Below are 27,907 nucleotides of genomic sequence, written 5' to 3' on the forward strand. Positions count from 1 at the left end.
CCTGTTCCCTGGAGGAAAATCCTAAATAAATATACCAGTGGCAGCAGAGAGGGATTATTTTTGATGGTGGCTGCTCCTGACTCCAAGCTGTGGGCACTGAACTAGAAAGCAGTGCTGAGAGAGAGAACCAGGAATAAATGACACTGGGAAATGGGAAACCCAGAGAAGAAAAAAATCTTACTTTCCTCCCCTGAAAAAGATGCACTTTGCAAGGTTCATCTTTTCATCTTTTAATCTGGTGAGTCTCGAAATTTTTAGTCGTTAGACTACTTAAGCAGAACAAGAGTCTCACCTATTTACTAGATTAAATAAACAAGGAAGCAAACAAAAACACCTTTGAGGTGTTTTTGCTGAATCCCTTGTGATTATTTATAGCTCCTTTCAAAAATATTTGCTTTGGTGCATTTAAATTTTATTTCAAGTCTGCAGTGGAAAATATGTTTCAAAGAAAAAAAAAAAAAAGAAAGAACCACCCAACACGCTTGCATTTAGACTCAGCCCACTGAACGACTGGAGGAAATTTTGCAGACCCACCAGAGATCCCCAGATTCAACTTGTAAAACCATTGATCTAAAAACTACGTCTTGACTTCAGAACACTTCTTTTGATCTGGAATTATCTATTATTGACCACAGAGAGCAGCCACTGACGATTTCCTGGAACAGGGCCCTGTATAGAGAGAGGTGAGCTCCAGCGGGGGAAGAAGAAATTTCTTTCACTTTCTGAGCCGGTGCTTTGGTACAGTATAATATCTATGCTATAGTAATATATCTATGGGCTTGACTTCTCCTTCTCCTCTTTTTCCTCTTTCTCCATCCCCCTCCTTCCTCATCATCTTCTTTTTTTTTGTTTTGTTTTTGTTTATTTGCTTCTTCTATAGTAAAACTTTCTGAAAGCCAATGTGCCTGGATGATTTTTGCCTGGTACATTCTGCTAATTGGAGTTTCAGAATCACAGTTTCTTGCTTGGGTGCAGAATTTTCAAAAGTGTTTAAGTGCCTAAATTATTGTTGTAGTTGCTGGCCACTGCCCATGCCTTGTAGACAGGCAGCTGACACGGTACCAGAAAAAAAAAAAAAAAAAAAAAAGGCTGCAGGTCTGTACCCTTCTCTGTACCAAAACGCAGAGCCCTACTGAGCTGTAGGAATGCAGAACCCTACTGAGCTGCTCCTCATGGAAGGAGCGGCCATGTTGTACTGAGCTGACAACACGGGCAATCGAAAGAGCAAACCCAGGGTGTAAATGGAACCAGGCCCTGGAAGCGTTTGGTTGGGAGTCTCCCAACTGAGCTGAGCCCTGAGAATAAGATGGTTCCTTTGGCCAAGTGGCTCTGTGAAAATGAGGAAGAATCTGATCCACGATGAAGGTAAGGAGTGCATCTGTGTCTCCTCTCCTCAAGCCACAGGGATCTCATTAAGGATCAGGGCACTTACACTGATGGCTTCACTTTAGGCACAACCCTCAGCAGAATGGCCCCATGCAAAGATGATTACCAGGAATGGTGGGCCCATTACAGCCCTTTGATTTGGTCACTCCAACATACTGTTGGACAGATGTAAGAAAGCTGACCGACATTACCTAAAAGTGACAAATTGCAGGTTGAAGGATTTGGTTTCAGCCTCTGTCAGGTTGGGGCTTTGAAAAAACAGAATATACCAGACTCTGTTGCTTTGGAGCTCTTGCAAATTCAAGTACATAAGGACAGGTATAGCCAAAATTGAGACAATTACCTTTTTTAATTTTTTAATTTTTTAATTTTTTTGCTGGACTAGCTCGAGTGAGGAACAATTACTTTTAATAATCTATTTTACTGTCCAGTGCAGTAACCCCCATAACCCCCATATATTGTAACTGGCTCTGGGTTGGAAGGCAATCTGGGAAAGGGTCTGTTTCTGCTTCTTTGAGACAGCCTGCAGGAAACTTCAAAGTTAAAATAACATAAAACTTGCCATATCTTGGTTCCACTATGAGTGTTTCTCTTCCAAGCACTTCTGGCTATGGGTAAGCATTCTAGCAAAGATGCCATTACAGTCCGGCACAGAGAAATAAAAGGAGCCAAGCGTTGGGCAAAAGAGATAAGGAACCGGAGCCAGAACTCTCATTGAAAACGGAGATTTCCCTTTTTTTTTTTTTTTTTTTTTTTTGAGACGGCCTGTTGCCCAGGCTGGAGTGCAGTGGCTCACTGCAAGCTCCGCCTCCCGGGTTCACGCCATTCTCCTGCCTCAGCCTCCTGAGTAACTACAGGCTCCCGCCACTACGCCCAGCTAATTTTTTGTATTTTTAGTAGAGACGGGGTTTCACTGTGTTAGCCAGGATGGTCTCCATCTCCTGACCTCGTGATCTGCCCGCCTTGGCCTCCCAAAGTGCTGGGATTACAGGCGTGAGCCACCGCGTCCGGCTGAAAAGGGAGATTTCTTATAGAAAATAGGAAACAAAAAGTTCAGATGTCTGGGAGGAGGTGCGGGCAGGACATCATCTTTGAAATAAAAAAGAGTACGATTCATAGGGGAAATGTACACAAAGAGACTGTGAGTTGAGAGAAAACTGACTTTAGTTGTGTTGGGGAGATTTATTCAGATTTTGGGAGGAAATTGGAAAGAACTATAAAGCTAGAGTCTGTAATTAGTTCCCATACCTGCTTAGCCAGTTCTGAGGGGTGAAGTACTCCCTAGAGCCCTTAGAGCTCTGCATTTTGCTCACAGGGCAGCCGTCTTGAGGAAAAAGATGAAGAATGGAAGTGTTATGGGGGGCATACGCCCCTCTGATGGTCACCACAAAGTAGGACGCAGCTATAAATTGTCTGCTAGAGAGCCACCAGTTCCGTCTCCATCTGTTCCCCAAGCTTGTGCTTACGGATTTGATATTCAGATATTTTTCAGAAGAATCAGCTTGAATCAAAAATACTGACCTAAAACATTCTTTTTTTTTTTTTAATTCAAACCCACAATTTGAATCTTATTTAAAAGACGGAAGGATGAGAAGTGTGATTCTCTTGGCTTGTTTAGAAATAGCCATAGCAGGTAGGGTGCAGTGGCTCACGCCTGTAATCCCAACACTTTGGGAGGCCGAGGCGGGTGGATCATGAGGTCAAGAGTTTGAGACCAGCCCGGCCAACATGGTGAAACCCTGTCTCTACTAAAAATACAAAAATTAGCCAGGTGTGATGGCGGGTGCCTACTCTGGAGGCCGAGGCAGAAGAATTGCTGGAACCCAGGAGGCGGGGGTTGCAGTGAGCAGAGATCATGCCACTGCACTCCAGCCTGGGCAACAGAGCAAGACTCTATCTCAAAAATAGAAAAAAAGAAGTAGCCGTACTAGACGGGATCCCAGGTGTTACGCATTTTCACTCTTCCCTCAGGTTATCCTCCTCTCAAGTGCCTTCAGGGCTTGTTCAATACAATCAGTAATTGGGCTTTTAGAAAGAGGAAAAGTATTTATGTAAAATTGCCTCCTTATGTCCTGTAGCTACACCCTGTGTGCGTCCAGGGAAGTGTATGCAGTGACCACTGAGTGGGTATCTGCTTATTTCATGGCAGAACTGACTTAAAGCAGATACCTAGTCCCTGGCATTTCTATAAGTTAAGGACAAATTTCTCATCCTCAGCATTATTATAAATCAGGGACACAAAGGAAAACTTGCGGGCTCCTAGTGAAGGCATTCATTGCTTGGAAGGTCATGCAGCCTGACAACTGGCTGTAGTGCACCAAGCTCATGATCAGGAATTAAGAGACCAGATTCAGGTCTTGCATCTGCGTATAACTACCTGTGAGACTTTAATCTACGTATTGACCACCTCAGGGGTTCCATCTTCCTATGAATCAAATGGGAAAACAAAGACTCGCCTCCTCTACTAGCAAGAATTCTTGTGGATACCATGACAGGTTAAAAGTATTTGCCATAGCTGGGGAGGACAGAATGGGGTCAGACCCTTGATGTTGTGGTAGCTAACTTTTTTACTTGATTGCTTAATTTTTTTTTTTTTTTTTTTGAGACGGAGTCTCACTCTGCCGCTCAGGCTGGAGTGCAGTGGCGTGATCTCAACTCACTGCAACCTCCGCCTCCAGGATCTGCTTCTGCATTTCCTCAATGGTAAATAAATTCAAGTGATTCTCATGCCTCAGTCTCCCAATAGCTGGGACTACAGCCACATGCCACCAAGCCCAGCTAATTTTTGTATTTTTAGTAGAGACGGGGTTTCACCATGTTGGCCAGGCTGGCCTTGAACTCCTGACCTCAGGTGATCTGCCCACATCAGGCTCCCAAACTGCTAGGATTACAGGTGTGAGCCACTGAGCCCGGCCATTGCTTAATGTTTTAAATCTTCATCTTCCATTTTCCTGGGCTCCTAAATGGCCTGGATACACTTTTTCTTTTTTATGTATTTATGTATGTATGTATTTATTTATTTTTCAGAGACAGGATCTCCCTCTGTCACCCAGGCTGGAGTGTTGTGGTGTGATCATCATTCACTGCAGCCTTGAACTTCTGGGCTCAAGTGATCCTCCCCCTCAAGTTCCCAAGTAGCTAGGATTACAGGCACACACCACCATGCCCAGCTAATTTTTAAATTTTTTGTAGAGATAGGGTCTTGCTGTGTTGCCCAGGCTGGTCTCTAACTTCAAGTGAACCTCCCACCTCAACCTCCCAAAGTGCTGGGATTACAGGTCTGAGCCACCATGCCTAGCCCCTTATTTTCTTGTAAGTTTTTATTGATTTAAAATACAGTTACAGAAAAGTGTTCATATCGATGAATTTTCACTATGTGAACACATCCAGAAAACCAGAATCTAGATCTAGAAACAGAGCATTACCAGCACCCAGAAGCCTCCTCATTCCCCCTTCAAGTCCCTTTTTCTTACCAAAGTTAGTCACTAACCTGACTTCTAACACCATACATTAAATTTTGCCTGTTTGGGGGCTTTATATGTGTGTGTAGGTGTTTTTATGCATGGCTTCTTTCACTTAATATTAAGTTTGTGAGATTCATTTATGTTGTATATGGTAATATTTTATTTGTTCTCATTATTGTGTGGTATTACATGAATTAATACCACAATTTATTTATCCATTTGTTTATCCACAATTTATTTATCTACAATTTACATGGATAAATGCCACAATTTATTTATCCATTGTCTTATTGATGGACACATGGAGTGTTTGCAGTTGGGGGCTATTACTGAACAGAAGCATTAGGAACATTTGTGAATACTATTTTTTTTAAAGAACATATGAGTGCATTTCTAGCTAGAAGTAGAATTGCTGAATCATAGGACATGCGTGTTCCGCTTTTACAGATATTGTCAGTTTTCCAAAATGATTGTATCATTTTACACTCCCACCAGGGAATGTCTGAGATTTGTTTTTTCTTACATCCTCATCAGTAGTTGGTATTGTCTGTCTTTTACATTTAGCCATTTTGATGGGTGTATAGTGGAATGCTTCTTTATTTTAATTTTTATTCCTTGAAGACTAATGAAGTTTAGCACCTTTTTACATATTTATTGGCCTTTTGACTATCTTGTTTTGAGAAATATCTGTTCAGATTTTGAACCTGTTTCTCTACTGGGTTGTCTGATATTTTTATTGACCTATAAGAGTTCTTTAAATATAGATATGAGCCCTTTGTTGTGTACATGTTGCAAATATCATCTCCCACAAGGCTATGTCGAGTCACACTGGAGCTTCAGGCAAAAGAAAAAATAAAAATACTGATTCCTGTCTTTATTTTAAATTTTGATATTTTGTTCACCATGGATTTTTTTGCATTAAATTTGATTTTTTTAAATACTGCATCAAATGTTTATTTCTCCTGATTACTGAGTTTTTTTGTCACCCCCTTAAAGAGCTGTATCCAAGGCAAGAGCCTCACTTGTCTCACCCCAGTCCTAGCCCATCCCATTCTGTGTCTTGCATTGTCATGCTCTTTAATATATAGTGTTAATTGTTGAAAAGCAGTTTCTAATCTAATGAAGTCCAAATGTTCAAGCTTTTCTTTTAAGATTAGTGCCTTTTCATTTGGATCACATTTATACAGTTATAAAAATAAAGATTTGATTTTGGTCATTCTTCAGATGTTTGGCTCTGAATGACTTAAGCTGAAGTAACTGGTTCCTTTTTTTAAATGTTGTGCCATCATTTCACCTGATGAGCATTTCTTGGAGCCTGCTAGATATTGTTAGGTCCTCAGGCTGTAAAGGGGTCTTCAACAGGATGTAAAGCAAACTTAATTGTAATTACTTTATTCAGCCGATTAAGAAATACAGTACTAAAGTTTTATCTCTAGTCCCTCAAATTGGCATCCCTCAAATTGGCATCTGGTAATGTACATTGTGGGGTAGACTGATAATCAAATGACAGTGCCACATCTTACCAAGAAGTAAATATGACCTGAGTGTCCTATAAATAATGTAAGAGCAGGTTTTGAAACTTGGAGAGCTGTTTTCTCATTTCATGTACACTTGCCCCAAATTGTAGTTTTTGAAGTCGTGTGCATTGCACGTTGGATGAGACAGCGAAATTATTACATTAACAAGCATTTTGTGTGTATGTAGTAGTTACTTTATACTGAGAGAACTTGCTTTGGGGTGCAATTAAACAATAAACTGATTTTATTTGGGAGAAACAGGGAAGGGTGCACTTACTAGCAACCTGAGAATAATTTTTCAGTTTTTGCCCTTAAGGTTTAAATTCCAATTCCAAAATGTTAGACATACTGTATCTTTTTGTTCAGTGTGGCTTTAATTATCCCCCCTGCGGTTTGTTCTTTAATGCCTTTTACATTTGGACACATAGTTTATGCTTTTTAGATTTTGGTTGCTATCTTGCCAAAATAAGTGTTAGCTGTGTTTCAAACTTGATTTTCTTTCTTTCTTTTTTTTTTTCCCTCCAGAATGTCTTATTTAAAAAGAAAGCTAAAAGTATACTTCTAAGTTAGAGCCTCTATTTTGGTGTAACACTTGGGATATCTTTTACTTCACATTGAATATAGACAGGCACCCAAGAAGTCTGATGGCTACCGGAGTGCGGGTGACAAGGACCTGACAGAGCCCATGCAGGGCTTCAGATTTGGACACACGAGAGTTGATAACTTCCTTATGAACTCCTTGCCTGATCTAAACTCAATATGGATTCTGACTGTGTTTGAGTAAAGGTTAAACCTGTTGGCAGTTACCACTTTTCACAAAGTGCACAGTGGGAATCGAGAATTGATGGGGTTAATTTTGGAGCAGTGGCTTATACCATTCACCTCTTTGTTTTTTTGTGACTTATCTCACAGATAATGAGACCTTAATAACAAATAGGCGTAAAAAAATTTCACATTGAAATGATACAAATATTTGATGTAATAAAACCTTGTTGGCTTGATATTTTAAGGAATTGAAATCTAGCAATCTTACTGGACAGACGAGAATTGGTCTCCAGCTGCCTTTGTTAGATTCCGGTGCAAGTGGAGCCGGAGCCATATACCTGGAGGGAACGTGGTTTGTCACACCAAAGAGGATTTTTTTTTCTTCAAACTCGCATGTTGCCTAGGTTTCAAATTCTTTGCCGCAAGGCCGATTTGCTTTCACTGAATGGAATTTTGTAGGAGATACTGGTGACCTGAGCTAAGTTGCATTCAACATACTCAGTGTCAAGCTAATGAGGTTCTGTTATAAATCTTCTACTTTTAATCTGAGAGAAAACATGTTCAGGGCTTCTAGAACACTAAAAATTTTGGCTTAGAACAGTGTTCAGTCTGGTGCCAAACTTCCACTGGAGTTCAAATTCACATAATCTGAACTTTGTTCACAGATTATCCTAATAGAGTAATTCTTCATTTTGTTCTATTGAACTGTCTTAAGGATTTGTTTCAAACAGCTAAGTTACTTGATTAAAATAATGATAAAATTGTAAAAAAAAAAAAAAAAAAGGATTAGTGCCTTTTTAAAATCCCTTATAACAAATTTTGTCTCACCCAGTCTTAAAGATATCCTATCTTATATCTTCTAGAACAGCAAGCACTGTCCACTTGAACTTTCTGCAATAATGGAAATATTCTATATCTGCATCGTCCAACATGTAGCCACTGAATGGCTATTGAGCGCTTGAAATAGCACTAGCCACATATGGCTATTGAGCAATTGAAATACTACATATGGTCTATGGCCATACCACCCTGAAATATTTTACAGATATTGTCGGTTTTCCAAAATGATTGTGTCAATCTTGTCTGAAATAGTACATATGATGAATTTTAAATTTTATTTACTTTTAATTAATTTAGATGAATTGTGGTGAATGGTAGTGTAGTTCCGGCAATGTTGTTCCACCTGGAATTGATTTTCAGGTATGATGTGAGGTCAAGTTTCCCTTTTTTTTCTGTATGGATATTCAATCAACCCAGCATCATGTATCGAAAACACTATTAATTTCCCACTTTTATTATTAATCCATTGTCTATCTAATATGTGTGTGTTGTTCTGGAATCTCCATTCTTTTCCATTTGTCCATTAGTCTGTCTTTCTGCCACTTGCACCGTGTTTCCATTTCCTGTAACTTTGCAATAAGTTTTGATATTTGGTAGAATAAGTCCTTCATGCCTCTCGTCTTCCCCAAGATTGCCTTGGCTATTCTTTTTTTTTTTTTCAGATGGAGTCTCGCTCTGTCGCCCAGGCTGGAGTGCAGTGGCGTGATCTCGGCTCGCTGCAAGCTCCGCCTCACAGGTTCACGCCATTCTCCTGCCTCAGCCTCCCTAGTAGCTGGGACTACAGGCGCCCGGCACTACGCCCGGCTAATTTTTTGTATTTTTTGTAGAGATGGGGTTTCACCGCGTTAGCCAGGATGGTCTCGATCTCCTGACCTCGTGATCCACCTGCCTCGGCCTCCCAAAGTGCTGGGATTACAGGCGTGAGCCTTGGCTATTCTTGAACTTCTATATTTCCACATAAACTTTAGGCTAACTTTATAAATTCCACCAAAAAAAAACCCTGCTGGAATTTTTATTGGGATTACATTAAATCTGTTCATCAATTAATATGAAAGTCTTTACAATATTAAATTTTTTGATCCATGAATATGGTATATCCCTTCACTAGTTGAAGTCTTATTAAAATTTTTTGATAATGTTTTATAGTTTTCTATGTAGAAACCTGGTATATCATTCATTGGATTTATTCCTAATTATTTTCTATTTATTTTATAAGTGGCATATATATGTATATTATATATGCATTTTTTGAGACACAGTTTCACTCTGTCACTCAGGCTGGAGGGCAGTGGCATGATTTTGGCACACTGCAACCTCTGCCTCCTTGGTTCAAGTGATTCTCATGCCTCAGCCTCCCAAGGAGCTGGGATTACAGGCACCTGCCACCACACGCGGCTAATCTTTGCATTACTGTAGAGACAGGGTTTCGCCATGTTGGCCCGGCTGGTCTCGAATGCCTACCTTCAAGTGATCCTCCCACCTCGGCCTCCCGAAGTGCTGGGATTACAGGCATGATCCAATGCACCCAGCCTTATAAGTGGCGTATTTTAATTTTATTTTTTGAGATGGAGTTTCGCTCTTTTTTGCCCAGGCTGGAGGGCAATGGCACGATCCTGCCTCACTGCAACCTCCGCCTCCTAGGTTCAAGCAATTCTCCTGCCTCAGCCTCCCAAGTAGCTGGGATTACAGGCACATGCCACCACACCTGATTAATTTTGTATTTTTAGTAGAGACGGGATTGTTTCACCATGTTGGCCAGGCTGGTCTCGAGCTCCTGACCTCAGGTGATCCACCTGCCTTGGCCTCAAAGTTCTGGTATTACAGGTGTGAGCCACCACGCCCGGCCACAAGTGGCATATTTTAATGTTCATTTTTAGTTGTTTGATGCTGGCATATAGACATAATAATTAAAATTTTGTATTTATACTTGCATACAGCAACCCTGCTTAATTAACTTAATAATTCTTATAGTTTATTTATAGATTCACAATCATGTGGTATGTGTAGTGTGTGTAGTGATTTCTTTCAGATAGTTATTTTTTAAATTCTTTTTTTTTTTTTTTTGAGACGGAGTTTTGCACTTGTTGTCCAGGCTGGAGTGCAATGGCGCAATCTCGGCTCGCCGCAACCTCCGCCTCCTGGGTTAAAGCGATTCTCTTGCCTCAGCCTTCCGAGTAGCTGGGATTATAGGCACACGCCACCATGCCGGCTAATTTTTTATTTTTAGTAAAAATGGGGTTTCTCCATGTTGGTTAGGCTGATCTTGAACTCCTGACCTCAGGTGATCCACCCACCTCAGCCTTCCAAAGTGCTGGGATTACAGGTGTGAGCCACTGCTCCCGGCCTGTATTTTAACTTCTTTTTCTTGAATTATTGGACTTCTTTTTCTTGAATTATTTTCTTGAATTATTGAATTATTGTTCTTAAGGTTTTACCTTAAGAACAATGCTGAATAAAAGTGAAAATAGGCATCCTTATCTTAGTTCTGATAGAAAGAAAGCACTCAATAATTTCAGTTAAATATGATGGTTGCTGAAGTTTACTTTTTGTAGTTACTCTTTATCAGATTGAGGAATTTTTCTTCTAATTCTAGTTTGATGTAATTTTTAAACATTAACAGATGGTGAATTTTATGAAATGTATTTTTCTCATCAGTTAAAATGAGCCTGTGATTTTTACACTTTATTCATTTTATTTATTTTCTATTTTTATGGATAGGTAATAGTTGTACAATTTATGTGGTACATGTGATACTTTGATACAAGCATACAATGTGTAATGATCAAATCAGGATAATGGAATATCCATCACCTCAAGCATTTATCATTTATTTGTGTTGGGAACATTCCAAATCTACTCTTCTAGTTATTTTGAAAGGTACAATAAATTATACTTAATTATACTCACACTATTGTGCTACCAAGTACAAGTGTGTCTGGAATTGGTGGGTTCTTGGTCTCGCTGACTTCAAGAATGAAGCCATGGACCCTCACGGTGAGTGTTACAGTTCTTAAAGATGGTGTGTCCGGAGTTTGTTCCTTCAGATGTTCAGATGTGTCCGGAGTTTCTTCCTTCTGGTGGGCTCGCGGTCTTGCTGACTTCAGGAGTGAAGCTGCAGACCTTCACAATGAGTGTTACAGCTCTTAAAGGCGTCATGTCCAGAGTTGTTCATTCCTCCCATTGGGTTCGTGGTCTCACTGGCTTCAGGAGTGAAGCTGCAGACCTTTGTGGTGAGTGTTACAGCTCATAGAGGCCGTGCATCCGGAGTTGTTCATTCCTCCCGCTGGGCTCATGGTCTCGCTGGCTTCAGGAGTGAAGCTGCAGACCTTCTCGGTGAGTGTTACAGCTTATAAAGGTGGTGCGGACCCAAAGAGTGAGCAGCAGCAAGATTTATTGCGAAGAGCAAAAGAACAAAGCTTCCACAGCATGGAAGGGAACCCAAGCGGGTTGCCGCTGCTGGCTCTGGTGGCCTGCTTTTATTCCCTTATTTGGCCCCATCCACATCCTGTTGCTTGGTCTATTTTACAGAGCTCTGATTTGTCCATTTTACAGAGTGCTGATTGGTGCTTTTACAATCCTTTAGCTAGACACAGAGTGTTGATTGGTGCATTTACAATACTTTAGCTAGACAAAAAAGTTCTCCAAGTCCCCACGCGATTAGCTAGACACAGAGCACTGATTGGTGCATTTACAAACCTTTAGCTAGACACAGAGTGCTGATTGGTGCATTTACAATCCTTTAGCTAGACAGAAAAGTTCTCCAAGTCCCCACCCCACCCAGAAGCCCAGCCAGCTTCATCTCTCACAAGTTCTTATTTCTTCTATTCTAATTGTATTTTGTTTTGTTTTGATTTTTGAGACAGAGTCTTGCTCTGTCACCCAGGCTGGAGTGCAGTGGCACCATCTCGCCTCACTGCAACCTCTGCCTCCCAGGTTCAAGTGATTCTCCTGCCTCAGTCTCCCAAGTAGCTGGCACTACAGGTGACCGCCTCTATACCAAGATAATTTTTTTTTGTATTTTTAGTAGAGACGGGGTTTCACTATGTTGGCCAGACTGGTCTTGAACTCCTGGCCTCAAGTGATCTGCCTGCCTCAGCCTCCCAAAGTCTGGGATTGCAGGCATGAGCTACCACGCCCGGCCTCAAGTTGTATTTTTGTATTCATTAACCAGCCCCACTTTATATCTTCCTCCCTACTACACTTCCCATCTTCTCAAAAACACCATTCCATTCACTACCTTTCTGATACCAATTTTTTTAACTCCACATGAGTGAGAATATGTGACATTTATGCAATTCTTTTGCCTCAGCCTCAAGAGTAGCTGGACTACAGGCACGAGCCACCACGCCTGGCTAATTTTTGTATCTTTAGTAGAGACAGGGTTTCACTACATTGGCCAGGCTGGTCTCAAACTTCTCCTGACCTCGTGATCCGCCTGCCTTGACCTCACAAAGTGCCGGGATTAGCCACTATGCCTGGCCCATATACCACATTTTTTAAATCCATTCATTTGTTGATGGACGCTTAGGTTGATTTCATCTTTGTTATTGTGACTAGGGCTACAATAAACACGGGAGTGCAGATATTTTTTTGATACACTGAATTCCTTTCTTTTGGAAATATACCTATCAGTGAGATTGCTGGATCATATGGTAGTTGTATTATTAGTTTTTTGAGGAATCTCTATATTGTTTTCCATAGTGACTGTATTAATTTATATTCCCATTAACAGAATACAAGCATCCGCCTTTCTCTGCATCCTTACCAGCATTTGTTATTTTTTTAAATTTCTTTTCCTTCTTCCCAAACATTACTGCTGATATTTTCTGTCTTTTTGATAATAGCCATTTTAACTGGAGATGAGATGAAATCTCACTGTGGTTTTGATTTGTATTTCCCTGATTATTAGTGATATTGACTATTTATTCATATGCCTGTTGGCCCTTTGTATGCCTTCTTTTGAGAAATGCCTGTTCATTTTTAAATTGGATTTTTTAAACTAGTGAGTTGAGTTCCTTACATATTCTGGTTATTAATCCCTTGTCAGTTGACTAGTGTGTATTTTTTCCCATTCTGTAGGTTATCTCTTTACTTTATGGATTGTTTCCTTTGCTGTGCAGATTTTTGCGTTGATATTATCCTATTTGTCCATTTTTGTTTTGGTTGCCTGTGTTTTTGAGGTCTTACTCAAGAAATCTTTGCCCAGACCAACATCCTCAAGCATTTCCACAATGTTTTCTTCTAGCAGTTTCATAGTTTCAGTTCTTACACTTAAGTCTTTAATCCATTTTGATTTGATTTTTGTATATGGTAAGAAATGGGGATATAGTTTAATTCTTCTTCATATGGATATCCAGTTTTTCCAGCATTATTTATTTATTTATTTATTTATTTATTTATTTATTTATTTGAGATGAAGTCTTGCTCTTTCGCCCAGGCTGGAGTGCAGTGGCACGATCTGGGCTCACTGCAAGCTCCGCCTTCCAGGTTCATGCCATTCTCCTGCCTCAGCCTCCCGAGTAGCTGGGACTACAGGCGCCCAACACCACGCCTGGCTGATTTTTTGTATTTTTAGTAGAGACAGGGTTTCACTGTGGTCTCCATCTCCTGACCTCATGATCCACCCACCTCGGCTTTCCAAAGTGCTGAGATTAGAGGCGTGAGCCACCACACCCGGCCTCCAGCACCATTTATTAAAGAGTTGACTGTAAATGTATAGATTTGCTTCTGGGTTTTCTGTTCTGTTCCATTGGTCTATGTATCTGTTTTTATGCTAGTGCCATGCTGTTTGGGTTACTATAGCTTTGTAGTATAATTTGAAATCAGGTATGTGATGCCTACAGCTTTTTTCTGTTTGATCAGGATAGCTTTGGCTATTCTGGGTCTTCTGCTGTTCCATATAAATTTTAGGACTTTTAAAAATATTTTTGTGAAGAATGTCATTGGTATTTTTTTGTTTGTTTTGTTTTGTTTTTGAGACACAGTCTCCCTCTGTCACCCAGGCTGGAGTGCAGTGGTGTGATCACGGCTCACTGAAGCCTCTACCTCCTGGGCCCAATTAATCCTTCTGCCTCAGCCTCCTGAGTAGCTGGGATTACAGGTGTGCACCACTACTCCTGGCTAATTTTTTTATTTTTTGAAGAGACAGGGTCTTACTGTGTGCCTCGGCTGACATAAAATCCTGGGCTCAAGTGATCCTCCCACCTTGGCCTCTCAAAGTGCTAGGATTATACACATGAGCGATACACAGCACCTGGCCTTCATTGGTGTGTAGATAAGGACTGCATTGAATCTGTAAATCACTTTAAGTAGTATGGACATTTTAACAATATTGATTCTTCCAATCTATGAACATGAGATGGCTTTCCATTTTTTGGTGACCTCTTCAATTTCTTGAATCAATGTTTTATAGTTTTCATTGTAGAGATCTTTCACTTCTTTGGTCGTTTATGCCTAAGTATTTTTTTCTGTAGCTATTGTAAATGAGATTGCTTTGTGTTCTTTCTCAAATTGTTCACTGTTGAAATATAGAAATTCTATAATACTAATTTTTGTATGTTGATTGTGTATCCGGCTACTTAATTTGTTTATCAGTTCCAATAGGGTTTTGGTGGAATCTTTAGGCTTTTCTAAACATAAGATCATAGTGTCTGCAACCAAGGACAGTTTGGACAGTTTCCTTTCCAATTTGAATGCCCTTTGTTTCTTTCTTTTGTATAGTTGCTCTGGCTAGGACTTGTAGTACTGATGATAGCAGTGGTCCATCTGGAGTGGCTGCTGCCATCACTCCAGCTGTACATTGCACAGAGCTGGCGGGAGCCGGCAACAAATGGGAGCCCTACCCCTTCCAAGCTGGTGGGGTGGGAGCTCTCTGGGTGCAGCTACAGCTGCCCAAGTCACGGCTGCAGACTCAGGCCTCCCACTCCATGGAGCAGGCAGGAGGCCTGCCCTCATGGGTGCAGCTACAGCTGCCCAAGTTGTAGCTACTGACCTGGGCCTCCCTGTGCTCTTGGGTGGTCCAGGAGCAGGCAGGAGCCCCACCCTCCTGGGTGCAGCTACAGCCACCCAAGCCACAGCTGCAGAGCCAGGCATCTCTGCACTTTGGCAGCCTGGGAAGAGCTCCCTCTACCCCCCACCAGGCTCAGAGAAGTCTGCTCCCACTGCCTGGCCTCTCCCTACTCCCAGCACCCACTCCAATCTTGAAGTAAAGTTGGGGCTGGGCCCAGGCACTGTCACAACCCAGCTGTGTGTGCATACACTTGGGGCAGTGTTGACATGACAGTCCCCTGCTGCCTTGGGCCCCTCTGGATTTGGGGCACCAATGAGAATAGGAGGGAAGCTAAGGAGGGGCCAAGGGAAGCTTGGCATTGGCCTGCAGGTATCCCTTGGCATGATAACCTGGGTGCCATGGACAGCAGTGGGAGGCAGACAGGATCCTGGGTGGAAGGGAGGGCCTGAAGGCTCGGAGCCTGGCTGCCAGTCCCACAGACCAGAGTGGGAAATAGGGGTCCTTTTCCCAGCCCACCCATGGCTGCCCATGGACCAATCGGTGCGCACTTCCTCCCTTTTGAGGCCCATAAGAGCCCCCATTTCAGCCAGAGCTGAGCAGATTTTGGGACAACCAGCTGCAGAAAGGAGCTACCCACTCCAGGGCCTCCTCTGAGCCATTTTGTCACTCAGTAAAGCTTCTCTTCACCTTGCTCACCCTCCATTTGTCTGCACACCTCATTCTTCCTGGACACAGGACAAGAACTCAGAACCTACCAAATAAATGGTGGCACTAAAAAAGGTGTAACACAAACAGGGTTGAAACGCCCCTTGCTCACCACGTTGAGGGTGAAGAGAAGGAAAGAAGAGCTATGGCCCTTTGGGGAGCCCAGACCTGGGAGCTCCCTGAGCCAGGGCTATGACTCCGTCTTTGGGGCCCTGTGACTCCTGGAGTCTCCAAGCTTCTGGGAGCCACCACATTCCCCAGTAGCAGGCGTCGAAGTGCTTGCAGTGTGCCTGGTCCAGTTGCAGCCTCACAGAGAGTCAGCACCCACGTCAGCACCTGGAGCTGCCTGCCCCATGGCAGCAGCTGACATGCTTGACTGTGCACAGTGGCCAGATCCCCATGCTTGCTCACTCACACACCTGCTGCCACTCCATGCCTGGCTTGCCCTTGGCAGGCATGGGATCCAGGCCGGTAGTGTGGACCAAGCACAGCCTGCCAGAGTGAGTGGGCAGAATAAGACCAGCAGGCCTGAGCAAAACTCAGGCAAAGGTGCCACCAGCCACAGAGGTTTCCAGCCAGAAAAGTGACACCCCAAGGATCCTGCCACAGTACTAGGTTGAATAAAAGTGGTGAAAGCAGTCATCCTTGTCTTGTTCCAGATGTTAGATGAAAGGCTTTCAGTTTTTCCCCATTTAGCATGCTGTTAGCTGTGGCGACCTTATTCATTTTATGATGAACCACAGTGACTGATTTTTTTGAATGATAACTTAATCTTGTATTCCTGGAATAAACCCAATTTGGTCATGGAGTATTAGTCCTTTTATATATTTCTAGTTTGGGTATGCTAATATTTTGGTTAAGATTTTTACATGTGTATTATTTTAAAAATTTGATATGTAATTTTTCTCTTGTAGTGTTCTCTCTCTTTCTTAAAAAGACAGGTCTTGCTCTGTCATCCAGGCTGGAGTATAGTAGCTTAGTGGCTTGATTATAGCTCACTGCAACCTTGAGCTCCTGAACTTAAGCAATCCTGCTGCCTCTGCCTCCTAGGTACCTAGGACTGCAGGAGCATGCCACCATGCCTGGCTCGATTTTTATGTAATGTTTTATAGAGACAGGGTCTCACTATTGTTGCCCAAGCTGATCTCAAACTCCTGATCTCAAATGATCCTCCCAGTTTGGCCTTCCTCAAATGATCCTCCCACTTCAGTCTCCCAAAGTGTCAGAATTATAGGCATGAGCCACTGTGCCTGGCCTCATTGCCATATATTTTAATTTTATATATACTTTAAATTCTACAAAATGTTGTTGTTATTGTTGTCAGGGCTGTTGTTTTATACAGTCGGCATTCATTAAGATTTACCCACTGTTGTTAACTTAATGTTGTTCTATATTTCTTCTTTCAGTTTTGTGCTTCCATTGAGATGATTTTCTTTCTGCCTGAAAAATACCATTTAGCATGTCTTTTAATATGGGTCTATGGGTGACAAATTTTTCTCAGCTATTATTTGTCTGAAATTGTCTTTATTTCCACCTTCATTTATGAAAAAATGTTTTTGCTGAATGTAGAATCCTAACTTAGTTATTTTCTTTCATTTTGAAGATATCATTTCATTGTTTTCTGACTTATGTTGTTTCCTTTGAGAAATTAGCAGTCAGTCTTACTTTTTGATCTTTTGCAAGTAAACTGACTTTTTTCTTGTGCTACTTCCAAGATTTTTCTCTGGGTCGTTAGCTTTTTATAGGTGTACAGTCACATGCCTAGGTGTACATTTATCCTGCTTGAGCTTTGTGGCATTTCCTGAATCTGTAACCAGATAAAGATAACAAGTATATAAAGCTTTGGTACATTCTCAGTAATTATCTTCTCAAATATTGCTTGTGTCCCATTTTCTGTTATCCTTCTAAGATTATAACTGCTTACTATGTCCTATATGACTTTTACATTCTTTCCTGTATTTTTCATCATTTTGTAACTCCATGTTTTAGTCTGTATATTTTCTTCTGAATTTTCTTTCATTTCACCGATTCTGCTTTAAGCTGAGTCTAATTTATTATTAAACTCACCTAATAGATTATTCTTTAAATTTTTATTTGTAAATAATTTCAAAACTTAAAGAAAAGTTGCAAGACTAGTAAGAAAAATTGCAACAACTCCCATACACCCAATCTCTGATTGTTAATACTTTGTCTCATTTGCTTTATTATTTTGTGCCTGTGTGTTCCCTCTTTTTCTCTTTCTTCAAATGTGCACACACATGCATGCACACACACACAATTTTTTTACACATACAATTTGAGAGTAAATTTCATACATATACATTATGACCCTTTTCTACTAAATATTTCATTGTGAATTTCCAAAGAATAAGAATATTCTCTTAAGTAACCATGGTACAGTTATCACTTCTATAAACTTATTTAGTATATTTTAATATTGATGCAATACATTATCCACTGTCTATTTTACAATTTTAACAATTGACCCAATAATGTCTTATATAGTATTTATTTTCCTTCAGCACAATCTCCTTTAATCTGGAGCAGTTCCTCAGCCATTCTTTGTCTTTTATGACATTGACATTTTTGAGGAAAAAAATTCTTTTGTGTGATAGAATTATTTTGAGTTTATCTGATGTTTTCCCATCTGCCCTTGTTAATTTTGATCACTCCATTGAGATATTTCCATACTTTACCCTTATAACTAATAAGCAATCTGTAGAGGAAATACTTTAAGAACGTGCATATATCTTGCATCTATTGATGATCTTACTTGAATCAATTCTTACTATGATGGTTGCAAAATTAAGATTTTCCAACTCCAGCACTGCTTTTGAGTGACTGTAGGACTTACCAGTCAGCACTTGACATACTACTATAAGCAAGAATCCTCCTAGAATGTTTATCCCCTCCAAAACCCACTTTAAACTTAGTTGCCATTGTAACAGTATCAAGAGGTGAGACTTCTAAGAGGTGATTAGGCCATGAGGGCTCCACCCCTGTGAATAGACCTAATGCTTCTATCATTATTGCAAGGGTGGGTTCACCCTTCTTGCTCCTCCTCCTCCATCCTTTCTTTATCCTTCTGCCATGTGATGCCTTGTACCATGTTATGACACAACAAAAAAGGCCCTCACCAGATGCCAGCCCTTCTATCTTGGACTTGCCAGCCTCCAGAACTGTGAACCAATAACTTTCTTTTCATTATAAACTACCCAGTCTGTGGTATTCTTTTATAGCAGCACAAAACAGTCTAAGACAGAAAGTTAACACCAGAGAGTGGAGTGTTGCTATAACCAACACCTGAAAAATGTGAAAGTGGCTTTGGAATTGAGTCATAGGTAGAGACTGGGACAGTTTTGAAGTGAACACTGAAAAACTCTGTCTCTGAAGCAGCAGACTGGTCATTTTCTTCCGCTGGCCAGAGCAGCACTTCAAAAATTGCATGAAGCAGGGGCATGAATATCTGTTGTAAAAACGGGGATACCTGTACCTTGAATTTGGCTATAATCTGGTTGATAAGAGGAATGAACTGGAGGTCTTTTGCTTCACAATCTTTGAGCATATGTTGTGAAGCAGATGGGATGAACGGAAGAACTTCTTCCTCCAGGCAAATAATCATTCAATGGAGGAAAGTACGGACTCCACTTCTAAGAATACCCTTTTGTAAGGGACAACTGAGGGCCAGCAAGAATGTCTGTAAACAGTCCAGATAAACTTCGGAACAGCCACATTGTTTCACAGTCTGCTTGTTGCTGAAAGCTTTACTGGTTCCACTTGCAAATCCAACAGCATGGTTGAGACAGTTTGCTAGAGAGGCTTGCCTTTCTTCATCTTGTGCCAGCATCAACTTTTCTAACAGAATTTTAAACTTCTCCATTAGTGAAGTCAACAGATTCCTCATTCAGGCTTGTTTCCTTTCTGCCGGGTATTCACTATTAACAATCATCACTCCAACTGTCTCATAAATAAAATTTGATCATCGCTGCTCAGGAAGGACTGGTGGCCATTCTCAGGTGGAGAAAGCTTTAATAAATCTTGTATTCTATTCAAAACATCCTCAATGAAAGGATTCATTTGCTTATTGAGAGATTTGACAAATCTAGAAAACAGGTAAGCCATCTTGCTCTGAACTTTTGCACTGGAATGCCACAGACCTCTGTGATCTAAGAAAGCCATTAGTACACATGGAACGTGCTGAGGTTCAACTGTGAAAAACTTTTCATATCTAACAACAGTTTCAAAGAACTCCAACGTCACAGATGTATGCTGATGGGAACTGACCCTGATGTTACCAGAGTTCGCATCATATCCTGCAAAGCGCTAGCTTTTGAAACATCACCTGAGACGTGAGCACCATGAGATAGATACTGGAAGAGCTTCTGCCAACATATACAGCAATCTTATTGCTACTTCAACTTCCATGAACCATACAGTCTGCCAATTTTGCAGTGTAGAACTAAAAACTCTGCCAACAAAGGCCAGTAGTAACTCTGGTGAAACTTGAGCAAGCCTGTCCAACAGTAACTTCAGTTATTTTCTATATTCTGCAAACATGGCTTTATCTTCACCCTCATTTTCAAAGTTATATTCTTCATCGTATATTCATCATCGTAAGTCATCATCGTAAGTCAATTTTTTCATAACGGCGAACATGATTGCCTCCACATTAGCTTTTTGCTGATCCGAGAGCACTGTAAGCTGTTTCATAATATGAAGATAATCATAACAAAATCCAATAATATTAGAAAAAATATCATCATCCTCATGAATTAGTAGCTGCAACATCAGTGCCGCTTTTGTTTCAATAGCTTGTAGTGCCTCTTGAGCATTCTTAATATTCTCGTTCTTAATTAATTTACTCCAACTAACTATCAATGACTGTCCCATTCCATTTACCGGCTTAGAAAATCTGGCCAACGTCTTCTTCCTGGTCAGTGCTGAAAAACCCAGCAGACTGTAATACTTGACACAAAGATTCTACTAGTTTCATTTTATCAACAGGGTCCATTCCTTTATTTACAACTTCAAATAAACAGTCACATGCTTCTTCCCGTAGAACTTCTATTGACATATGACCTAGCAGCATATTTATAAACCTATCATTGGCTAAAAGAGATAAGTCAATCCAAGAGACGTAAGCCCCAACTACTTCAAGGCACTGACACGTCACTTCAGAATTAGTATACTGATAATTTTGTGATATTTGGTACCATGATTCCACCAGATTTGGAATGCACTGTTCCCTCACGGTATCTTTTATGAGAGTATTCCTACGAGCCTCCTGTGATGTATGCACCACATCACGATCCACCAACTCTGAATCGATAGCCATGAGGATTCGCAGGTACAGATCTACTCCCCTTGGATTTAGGTCCACTACTGAGAGAATGTCAAAAAAAAACTTGGGCCACTTAGTGAGATACTCTGTAACAAAAAGCAAGGCGAGAACGTGGGCGGCTTTATGTGGTATAAAGGTCTTCTCTGGTTGGGGATTCAGCATCTGAGCTTGCAGCCATGATATGAGCGTCTTCCTAATTAGTTGTTGTTGAACAGTGGTTAGTTCTGAATATTTGTATTTAACTTGATGTTCCAGTACTTGGAAGCAGAAAAACTTTACATGATCATCACTATATGTCCTCTGGGCTACAGCTTCTGCACACACCTGCCAGGCATCTGGGGAAATCTTTAACTGCTCAAAATAGGCCAGGGCCCTTTGTCTAAAGTCTGAATCAGCAATTGGATTTAGCCCTAATAGAGCCTGTTTATCCATCCTTGCTGCTATACTTGGAGTTTTCTGGTTATAATAGGCGTGCCCTCTGATCCCACAGAAGAATTTATAAATGTCTTCCCTACCACTCCATCCCGCCTCCCAGCCTGCACTCCAGATGGTCAGCCAGCGGAACGGAGCGCAGCGGAGAGGTGCCTCTCCCAGAGAGCTGGGACAGCGGCCCTCGTCCTTGTCGCCGTAGCCCTCCGCCACGACCGCAGCGCCAACGCCAGAGACGGAGTTGGCCGGGACTGCACGCCTCTGGTCGCTCCGCGTCCCCTGGCACCTTCTCTTGCGTGGCGGGCAAGCAAGCAAGCGGGCGGGGTCGGCTCCCCAAGAAGGGAAAGAGCGCGAGGGCCAGTTAACGCCGCCGCCGCCGCCGCCGCCGTCGCCGCTGAGTCAGCGCGAAGCGCCCTCTCCTCGTGGGTGCCGCGCGGGCGGGCGCTGGCGCCAGCAGTCTCATGGAGAGTGCGACGGCAGCCCGCGGGCTGGGGCCGTCTCCTGTGTATTTCTCATTTATTCCTTTCAAAATGGTGCCTTATGATAAGCAAAAAAATTAATTTGCTTGAAGTCCAATATTTTATTTTTACTTTTATGGTTAGTACATTTTATGTTCTACCTATGAAAGTTCCGTTTACTCCATAGTCACAAAGATATACTTCTAGAAGTTTTATGGTTCTAGTTTTTAATGTAGGTCTATGATCCATCTTGAATTAATTTTTTGTATGGAATGCCATAGGGGTCAGAGCTGTCTTTCCATAGAGATACCCAGTTTTCTTCACACATCTGTTAAATAGGCATTCCTTTGCCTCACTGAATTGATTTGATGCCTTGGTTGATAATCAGTTGACTATATATGTATAGATCTATTTTTGGACTTGATCCTGTTCCATTAATCTGTATCTGTCTACTCTAGCTTTATGGCAAATCTTGAACTTGTGAGTATAAATATTCTAAATTTGTTCTTTTTTTCAATATTGTTTTGATTATTCTAGGTCCTTTGCATTTCCATATAAATTTTAGAACCATGTTGTCAATTTCTTCAAAAAAGCCTGTGGAGCTCTGGAGATGATTTGAGGTTCTATATGATGTTATCTCTCTCCAGAGGGCTTACTTTTGTTTCTGTCAAGCGAATAGGCTAGAGGCTGAAACTTTCATCTAGTAAGTGTCTGAGGAAGTCAAAGCTGGGCTTTAATCCTTGTGAGAGCTGATCTTTTTCCAGTTTGCCCTTATCCCTAGAGTGGAGCCCTTCATGGTCCCAACTGAAAGCCTGGAGAGGCTGGGCGCGGTGGCTCACGCCTGTAATCCCAACACTTTGAGAGGCCAAGGCAGGTGGATCACTTGAGGCCAGGAATTCAAGACCAGCCTGGGCAACATGGCAGAGACTCCAACTCAAAAAAAGAAAAAAAGAAAAAGAAAGCCTGGGGATATTTGCCAGGACCCTTCCTCCTTTTCAGGTACCTTACTACAATTTATGTCTCATCAGTCCTGGCTGGGAATATACTGAAAGCTTATTTATTTATTTATTATTTATTGAGATGGAGTCTTGCTCTGTCGCCCAGGCTGCAGTGCAGTGGCGCAATCTCGGCTCACTGCAACCTCCGCCTCCTGGGTTCACGCCATTCTCCTGCCTCAGCCTCACGAGTAGCTGGGACAGGCACCCGCCACCACGCCCGGCTAATCTTTTTGTACTTTTAGTAGAGACGGGGTTTCACCGTGTTAGCCAGGATGGTCTCAATCTCCTGACCTCGTGATCCGCCCGCCTCGGCCTCCCAAAGTACTGGGATTAAAGGCGTGAGCCACCGCGCCCAGCCCGCTGAAAGCTCTTTTCAGCCTCTCAGCGCTGCTTTTGCTTTTGGAATCAGCAATTGTCTTCAGGGTAAAGTGTCCCCAAATACCAGTCTCACCTTACTTGGCTTCTCTTTTTCTCCAGATCTTGGACTAGCAAATTCTCACTGCTTTGGTAGCTCTTCTATAGCTCCAAATTGCTGTTTTTAAAAAGTGCTAATTTGTTCAGCATTTGTAATTGTTCTCAGCAAGATGTTTGAAAAAGACCAACTAGTCAGCCTTTGCCAGAAATGGAACTCTATGACACACATTTTTAGAAATATAAGTTCATTAAAATTAACTTTGTTTTGGAAGATACGTTCAGACTTTATTAATGATTTTGGAGACAATTGGAAAATTGCGAGCATGGAGGTTTGGCTTCAGCATTATGAGGGTAAAAACTCCCACAAATCCTCAGATTGGAATGACAGAGGCCACAAACAGGATACGATATTTGGAGCTGTTCACTAAGGCTATTTGGTGTGCCTTGTACACCTACCACTTCTTCACCACTCCCTTCTAAAAAGGAGAGATTGGGAAAAATATAGCCTTGTTCATTACTTTTATCCAGTCCCACTGAGGCAAAGTGGCATCACCCATTTATCATTTTTTATTACTGAGCAGTAGCAGCATGCAGGTCTTATAGCTGGATACTTCTGGGGAGCACGCCTCCTATTTGCTTTTAGATATATGCTCATCCACCCTAGCTTAATCCCAGGAATTTTTCACAGTGCTGTCATTTAACAGGGGAAATCAGGCTGGTGGAGATGGCAGTAGCAAGGGGAAAGGACCATGTGTCCTTTTCAGCAATTTTTTTTTTTTGAGACGGAGTCTCTCTCTGTCGCCCAGGCTGGAGTGCAGTGGCACGATGTCTGCTCACTGCAAGCTCCACCCCCTGGGTTCATGCCATTCTCCTGCCTCAGCCTCCCGGGTAGCTGGGACTACAGGCACCCGCCACCACGCCCAGCTAATTTTTTTGTATTTTTAGTAGAGACGGGGTTTCACTGTGTTAGTCAGGATGGTCTCGATCTCCTGACCTCACGATCCGCCTGCCTCGGCCTCCCAAAGTGCTGGGATTACAGGCGTGAGCCACCACACCTGGCCCCTTTTCAGCAATTTTAACGTAACCCTCTGAAGTTTCTCGAGCTAAATGTGAGAATAGCTGGAAACCTATGGCTCTTGTACACAGATGTACACTATAGGCAGTTGTATAGACTTCCAAACACGTACACATTACCTGTTCAAATGTGTATAAATATAGACTCAAAGCTCCTAGGGAACAGGTAGTATAAGAAAAGGAAGCCTAACCTTAGGCTAAACTAGATAATGTCATGTAATACACTAGACACTATATGGAAAGAGGTGATCCCAGTGATCCTCTTGAGGAAGGAGAGAATCAGGGAGTAAAAACTAACTTTTGTGGATGCTTGTTATGTGCCAAGTGTGGTGCTTAAACACCTTTTCTATCTTTACACGTTCAATCATCATAATGATCCTACAGAATAGGTATTGTTATCCCCATTTTTAATTTAATATCCCAAAAGGCCACACCCAAGACCAGGAGCTAGTGTATTTGCAAAGCCAAGATTCAAATCTAATTCTGCCTAGCTCCAAAACTTATTCTCTGAAAGTAGGAAAGAGAGGCAGAAGTTCTTATTTAAATAATTAGACTCTGCAATAGAGTTTCCAAGCAAAATATAATTAATAAATTTGTTTACTGTTTCTCTCTTATAGTGGTCAACAGCATTAATCTCAGTGAATAACACTGTTGAAGCACTTACTAGAATAAAAGTGCTCAGTTACCAGGTTTTGATGGGCAAGTGTAAGGTTGCTTGTGGGTGATGAGAGGAACAGAGCACAGAAATGTTAACATTCACAAACTTTCTGAACGCCTGAGCACTGAGCTGGGAACCCAGAATATAAAGATAAAAAATACAAAATATGTGCTGGGAGTGGTGGCTCACGCCTGTAATCCCAGCACTTTGGGAGGCCGAGGCAGGCGGATCGTGAGGTCAGGAGATCGAGACCATCCTGGCTAACACGGTGAAACCCCATCTCTACTAAAAATACAAAAAAATTAGCCGGGCGTGGTGGCGGGTGCCTATAGTCCCAGCTACTAGGGAGGCTGAGGCAGGAGAATGGCATGAACCCAGGAAGTGGAGCTTGCAGTGAGCCGAGATCGTGCCACTGCACTCCAGCCTGGGTGACAGAGCGAGACTCCATCTTAAAAAAAAAAAAGATCTTTATCTTCCAAAGTTTACAGTCTAGTTACTTCAGAGATGGTTTATGTGCCATCTACATGTGTAGAATTGACATACCTATAAAAGGAACAGATAATAAAAAGACTAGTCAGCCTGGATCTTCTCTCATGAAACTCAAAGTCTAAGGCAGAATCAGACTAATAAATGGGCATTTTCAATATAAGAGATTAAGTTAAAAGTAAGCACAGGGGCCGGGTGCAGTGGCTCACGCCTGTAATCCCAACACTTTGGGAGGCTGAGGCAGGCAGATCACTTGAACCCAGGAGTTCAAGACCAGCCTGGACAACATGATGAAACCGTGTCTCTACAAGAAATACAAAAATTAGCCGTGTGTGGTGCATGCACCTTTAGTCCCAGCTACTTGGGAGGCTGAGGCAGGAGGATCGCTTGAACCCAGGAGGCAGAGGTTGCAGTGTGCTGAGATCGTGCCACTGCGCTCTAGCCTGGATGACAGGGCGAGACCCTCTCTCAAAAAAAAAAAAAAAAAAAGTAAGCACAAGGTGTCATGAGACCATGGAGAGCAAGCATTTAACTCAACACGGGGAATCAGGGAAGCAGGAAGGAATGACTCCTGAACTGACACAGGGAGGCAGAATGAATTCATTTGATATGCTTAGCAAGGAACACTGACAATATACGTGTTCTGAACAGAATAATACAGATTATATGGTACCATAGAAAGTCAATGACTCATGATTGACGTACTTCCTGAACAACTAAAGAGTGGTTGCTATCAGACTATTAATCTTCCTTTCTCTTCCCTATGCTTTTGTCACTCCAAAAGCCCATTCTCTGTTGTGCGGATTTTTTTCTTCCTTTCTTCTTTCCTTCTTCTTTTTTTTTTTTTTTTTTTTTTTTTCAGTGAAGGAGGATGTCATAAGAGCTGGAGAAACTGAGGAGGTCTTCAAGCAGAATGTGGGACTTGAAGAATTTGTGGAATACAAAAAGAGGATGTTGAAAGGGAAACAAATGGCAGGGCCAGGCGTGATGGCTCATGCCGGTAATCCCAGCTTTTTGGGAGGCTGAGGTGGGTGGATCACGAGGTCAGGAGATCGAGACCATCCTGGCTAACACGTGAAACCCCATCTCTACTAAAAATACAAAAAATTAGCCGGGCGTGGTGGCTGGTGCCTGTAGTCCCAGCTACTGGGGAGGCTGAGGCAGGAGAATGGCGTGAACCTGGGAGGCGGAGCTTACAGTGAGCTGAGATCACGCCACTGCACTCCAGCCTGGGCGACAGAGCGAGACTCTGTCTCAAAAAAAGAAAAAAAAAGAAAAAGAAAGGGAAACAAATGGCAAATGTTGACTCAGTCAGCTTGCATTTATTGGGCCCTACCCTGCCTCTTTTTATTATGTTCCAGGGACACTGAGATGAATCTGATCCATGGGTTGAAATCAGCAGGATACATATGTGAGCAATAAATGGAAAGCATATGTAGAATAGTTAGAAGTAAAGTCTAATAAGCAAAATGGGATAGGTTATAAAGGGCCTGGAAAACAGACACATTTAGACTTGATGTGGATGATACCAGGAGTCCTTTTAGGTTTTTGAGCAGAAAGTAGGTGGAAAAGATTTTAGAAAAAGAAAACTGGAACCATACAGACTAAGAAGGTGTGTGTGAGCCTAATTCTGGCAGTAAAGGTCTCTAGGGCATAGCGGAAGGAATAGAAAGAAAAGAGCAAAGGACATTGTAATGAAGAGATTACGCCAGGCACAGTGGCTCACACCTGTAATCCCAGCACTTTGGGAGGCCGAGGTGGGTGGATTGCTTGAGCTCAGGAGTTCAAGACCAGTCTGGGCAACATGGCAAAACCTTGTCCCTACAAATAATACAAAAATTAGCCAGGTGCGGTGGCACGTGCCTGTAGTCCCAGCCACTTGGGAGGCTGAAGTGGGAGGATTGCTTGAGCCTGGGAGGTAGAGGCTGCAGTGAGCCATAATTGTGCCACTGCACTCCAGCCTGGGCAACAGAGTGAGAACCTATCTCAAAAATAAATAAATAAATAAATATAAAGAAAAGATTGACCAGGCATGTGGATATAAAGAATCTTTAGCTCTAGGATACCAGTTTTTGCTATAGAAAATACCCAGTTACAGCTTATGAAACCTAAAAGAGCCCTCTCCACCCCCCTCCCCCTCCCCCTCCCCCTCCCCCTCCCCTTTCTTCGGTCTCTCTCTACTTCTTTTTTTGGTCTCCCTCTGTTGCCGAAACTTGACTGTACTGCCCTGATCTCGGCTCACTGCAACCTCCCTGCCTCGGGCTCCTGTGATTCTCCTGCCTCAGCCTGCCCAGTGCCTGGGATTGCAGGCGCGCACCGCCACGCCTGACTGGTTTTTGTGTTTTTGGTGGAGATGGGGTTTC

The 27,907-nt window shown here is 42.1% G+C and overlaps 1 protein-coding gene and 1 pseudogene across 1 annotated transcript in view; one reads left to right on the top strand and one right to left on the bottom strand.

Moving 5' to 3' along the window:
* The first annotated feature begins 499 nt into the window (after positions 1-499).
* Positions 500-27,907, top strand: part of ASIP (agouti signaling protein) — a 66,782-nt gene continuing 39,374 nt past the window's right edge. Inside the window, exon 1 of the mRNA XM_054467504.2 lies at positions 500-683. The gene's annotated coding sequence lies outside the window, so the exon portion shown is untranslated. The remainder of the gene's footprint in view (positions 684-27,907) is intronic.
* Positions 18,940-21,592, bottom strand: LOC129021576 (exportin-T-like; annotated as a pseudogene).

Source organism: Pongo pygmaeus, chromosome 21 (genome assembly GCF_028885625.2).
Source record: "Pongo pygmaeus isolate AG05252 chromosome 21, NHGRI_mPonPyg2-v2.0_pri, whole genome shotgun sequence".
NCBI classification, from domain to species: domain Eukaryota; kingdom Metazoa; phylum Chordata; class Mammalia; order Primates; family Hominidae; genus Pongo; species Pongo pygmaeus.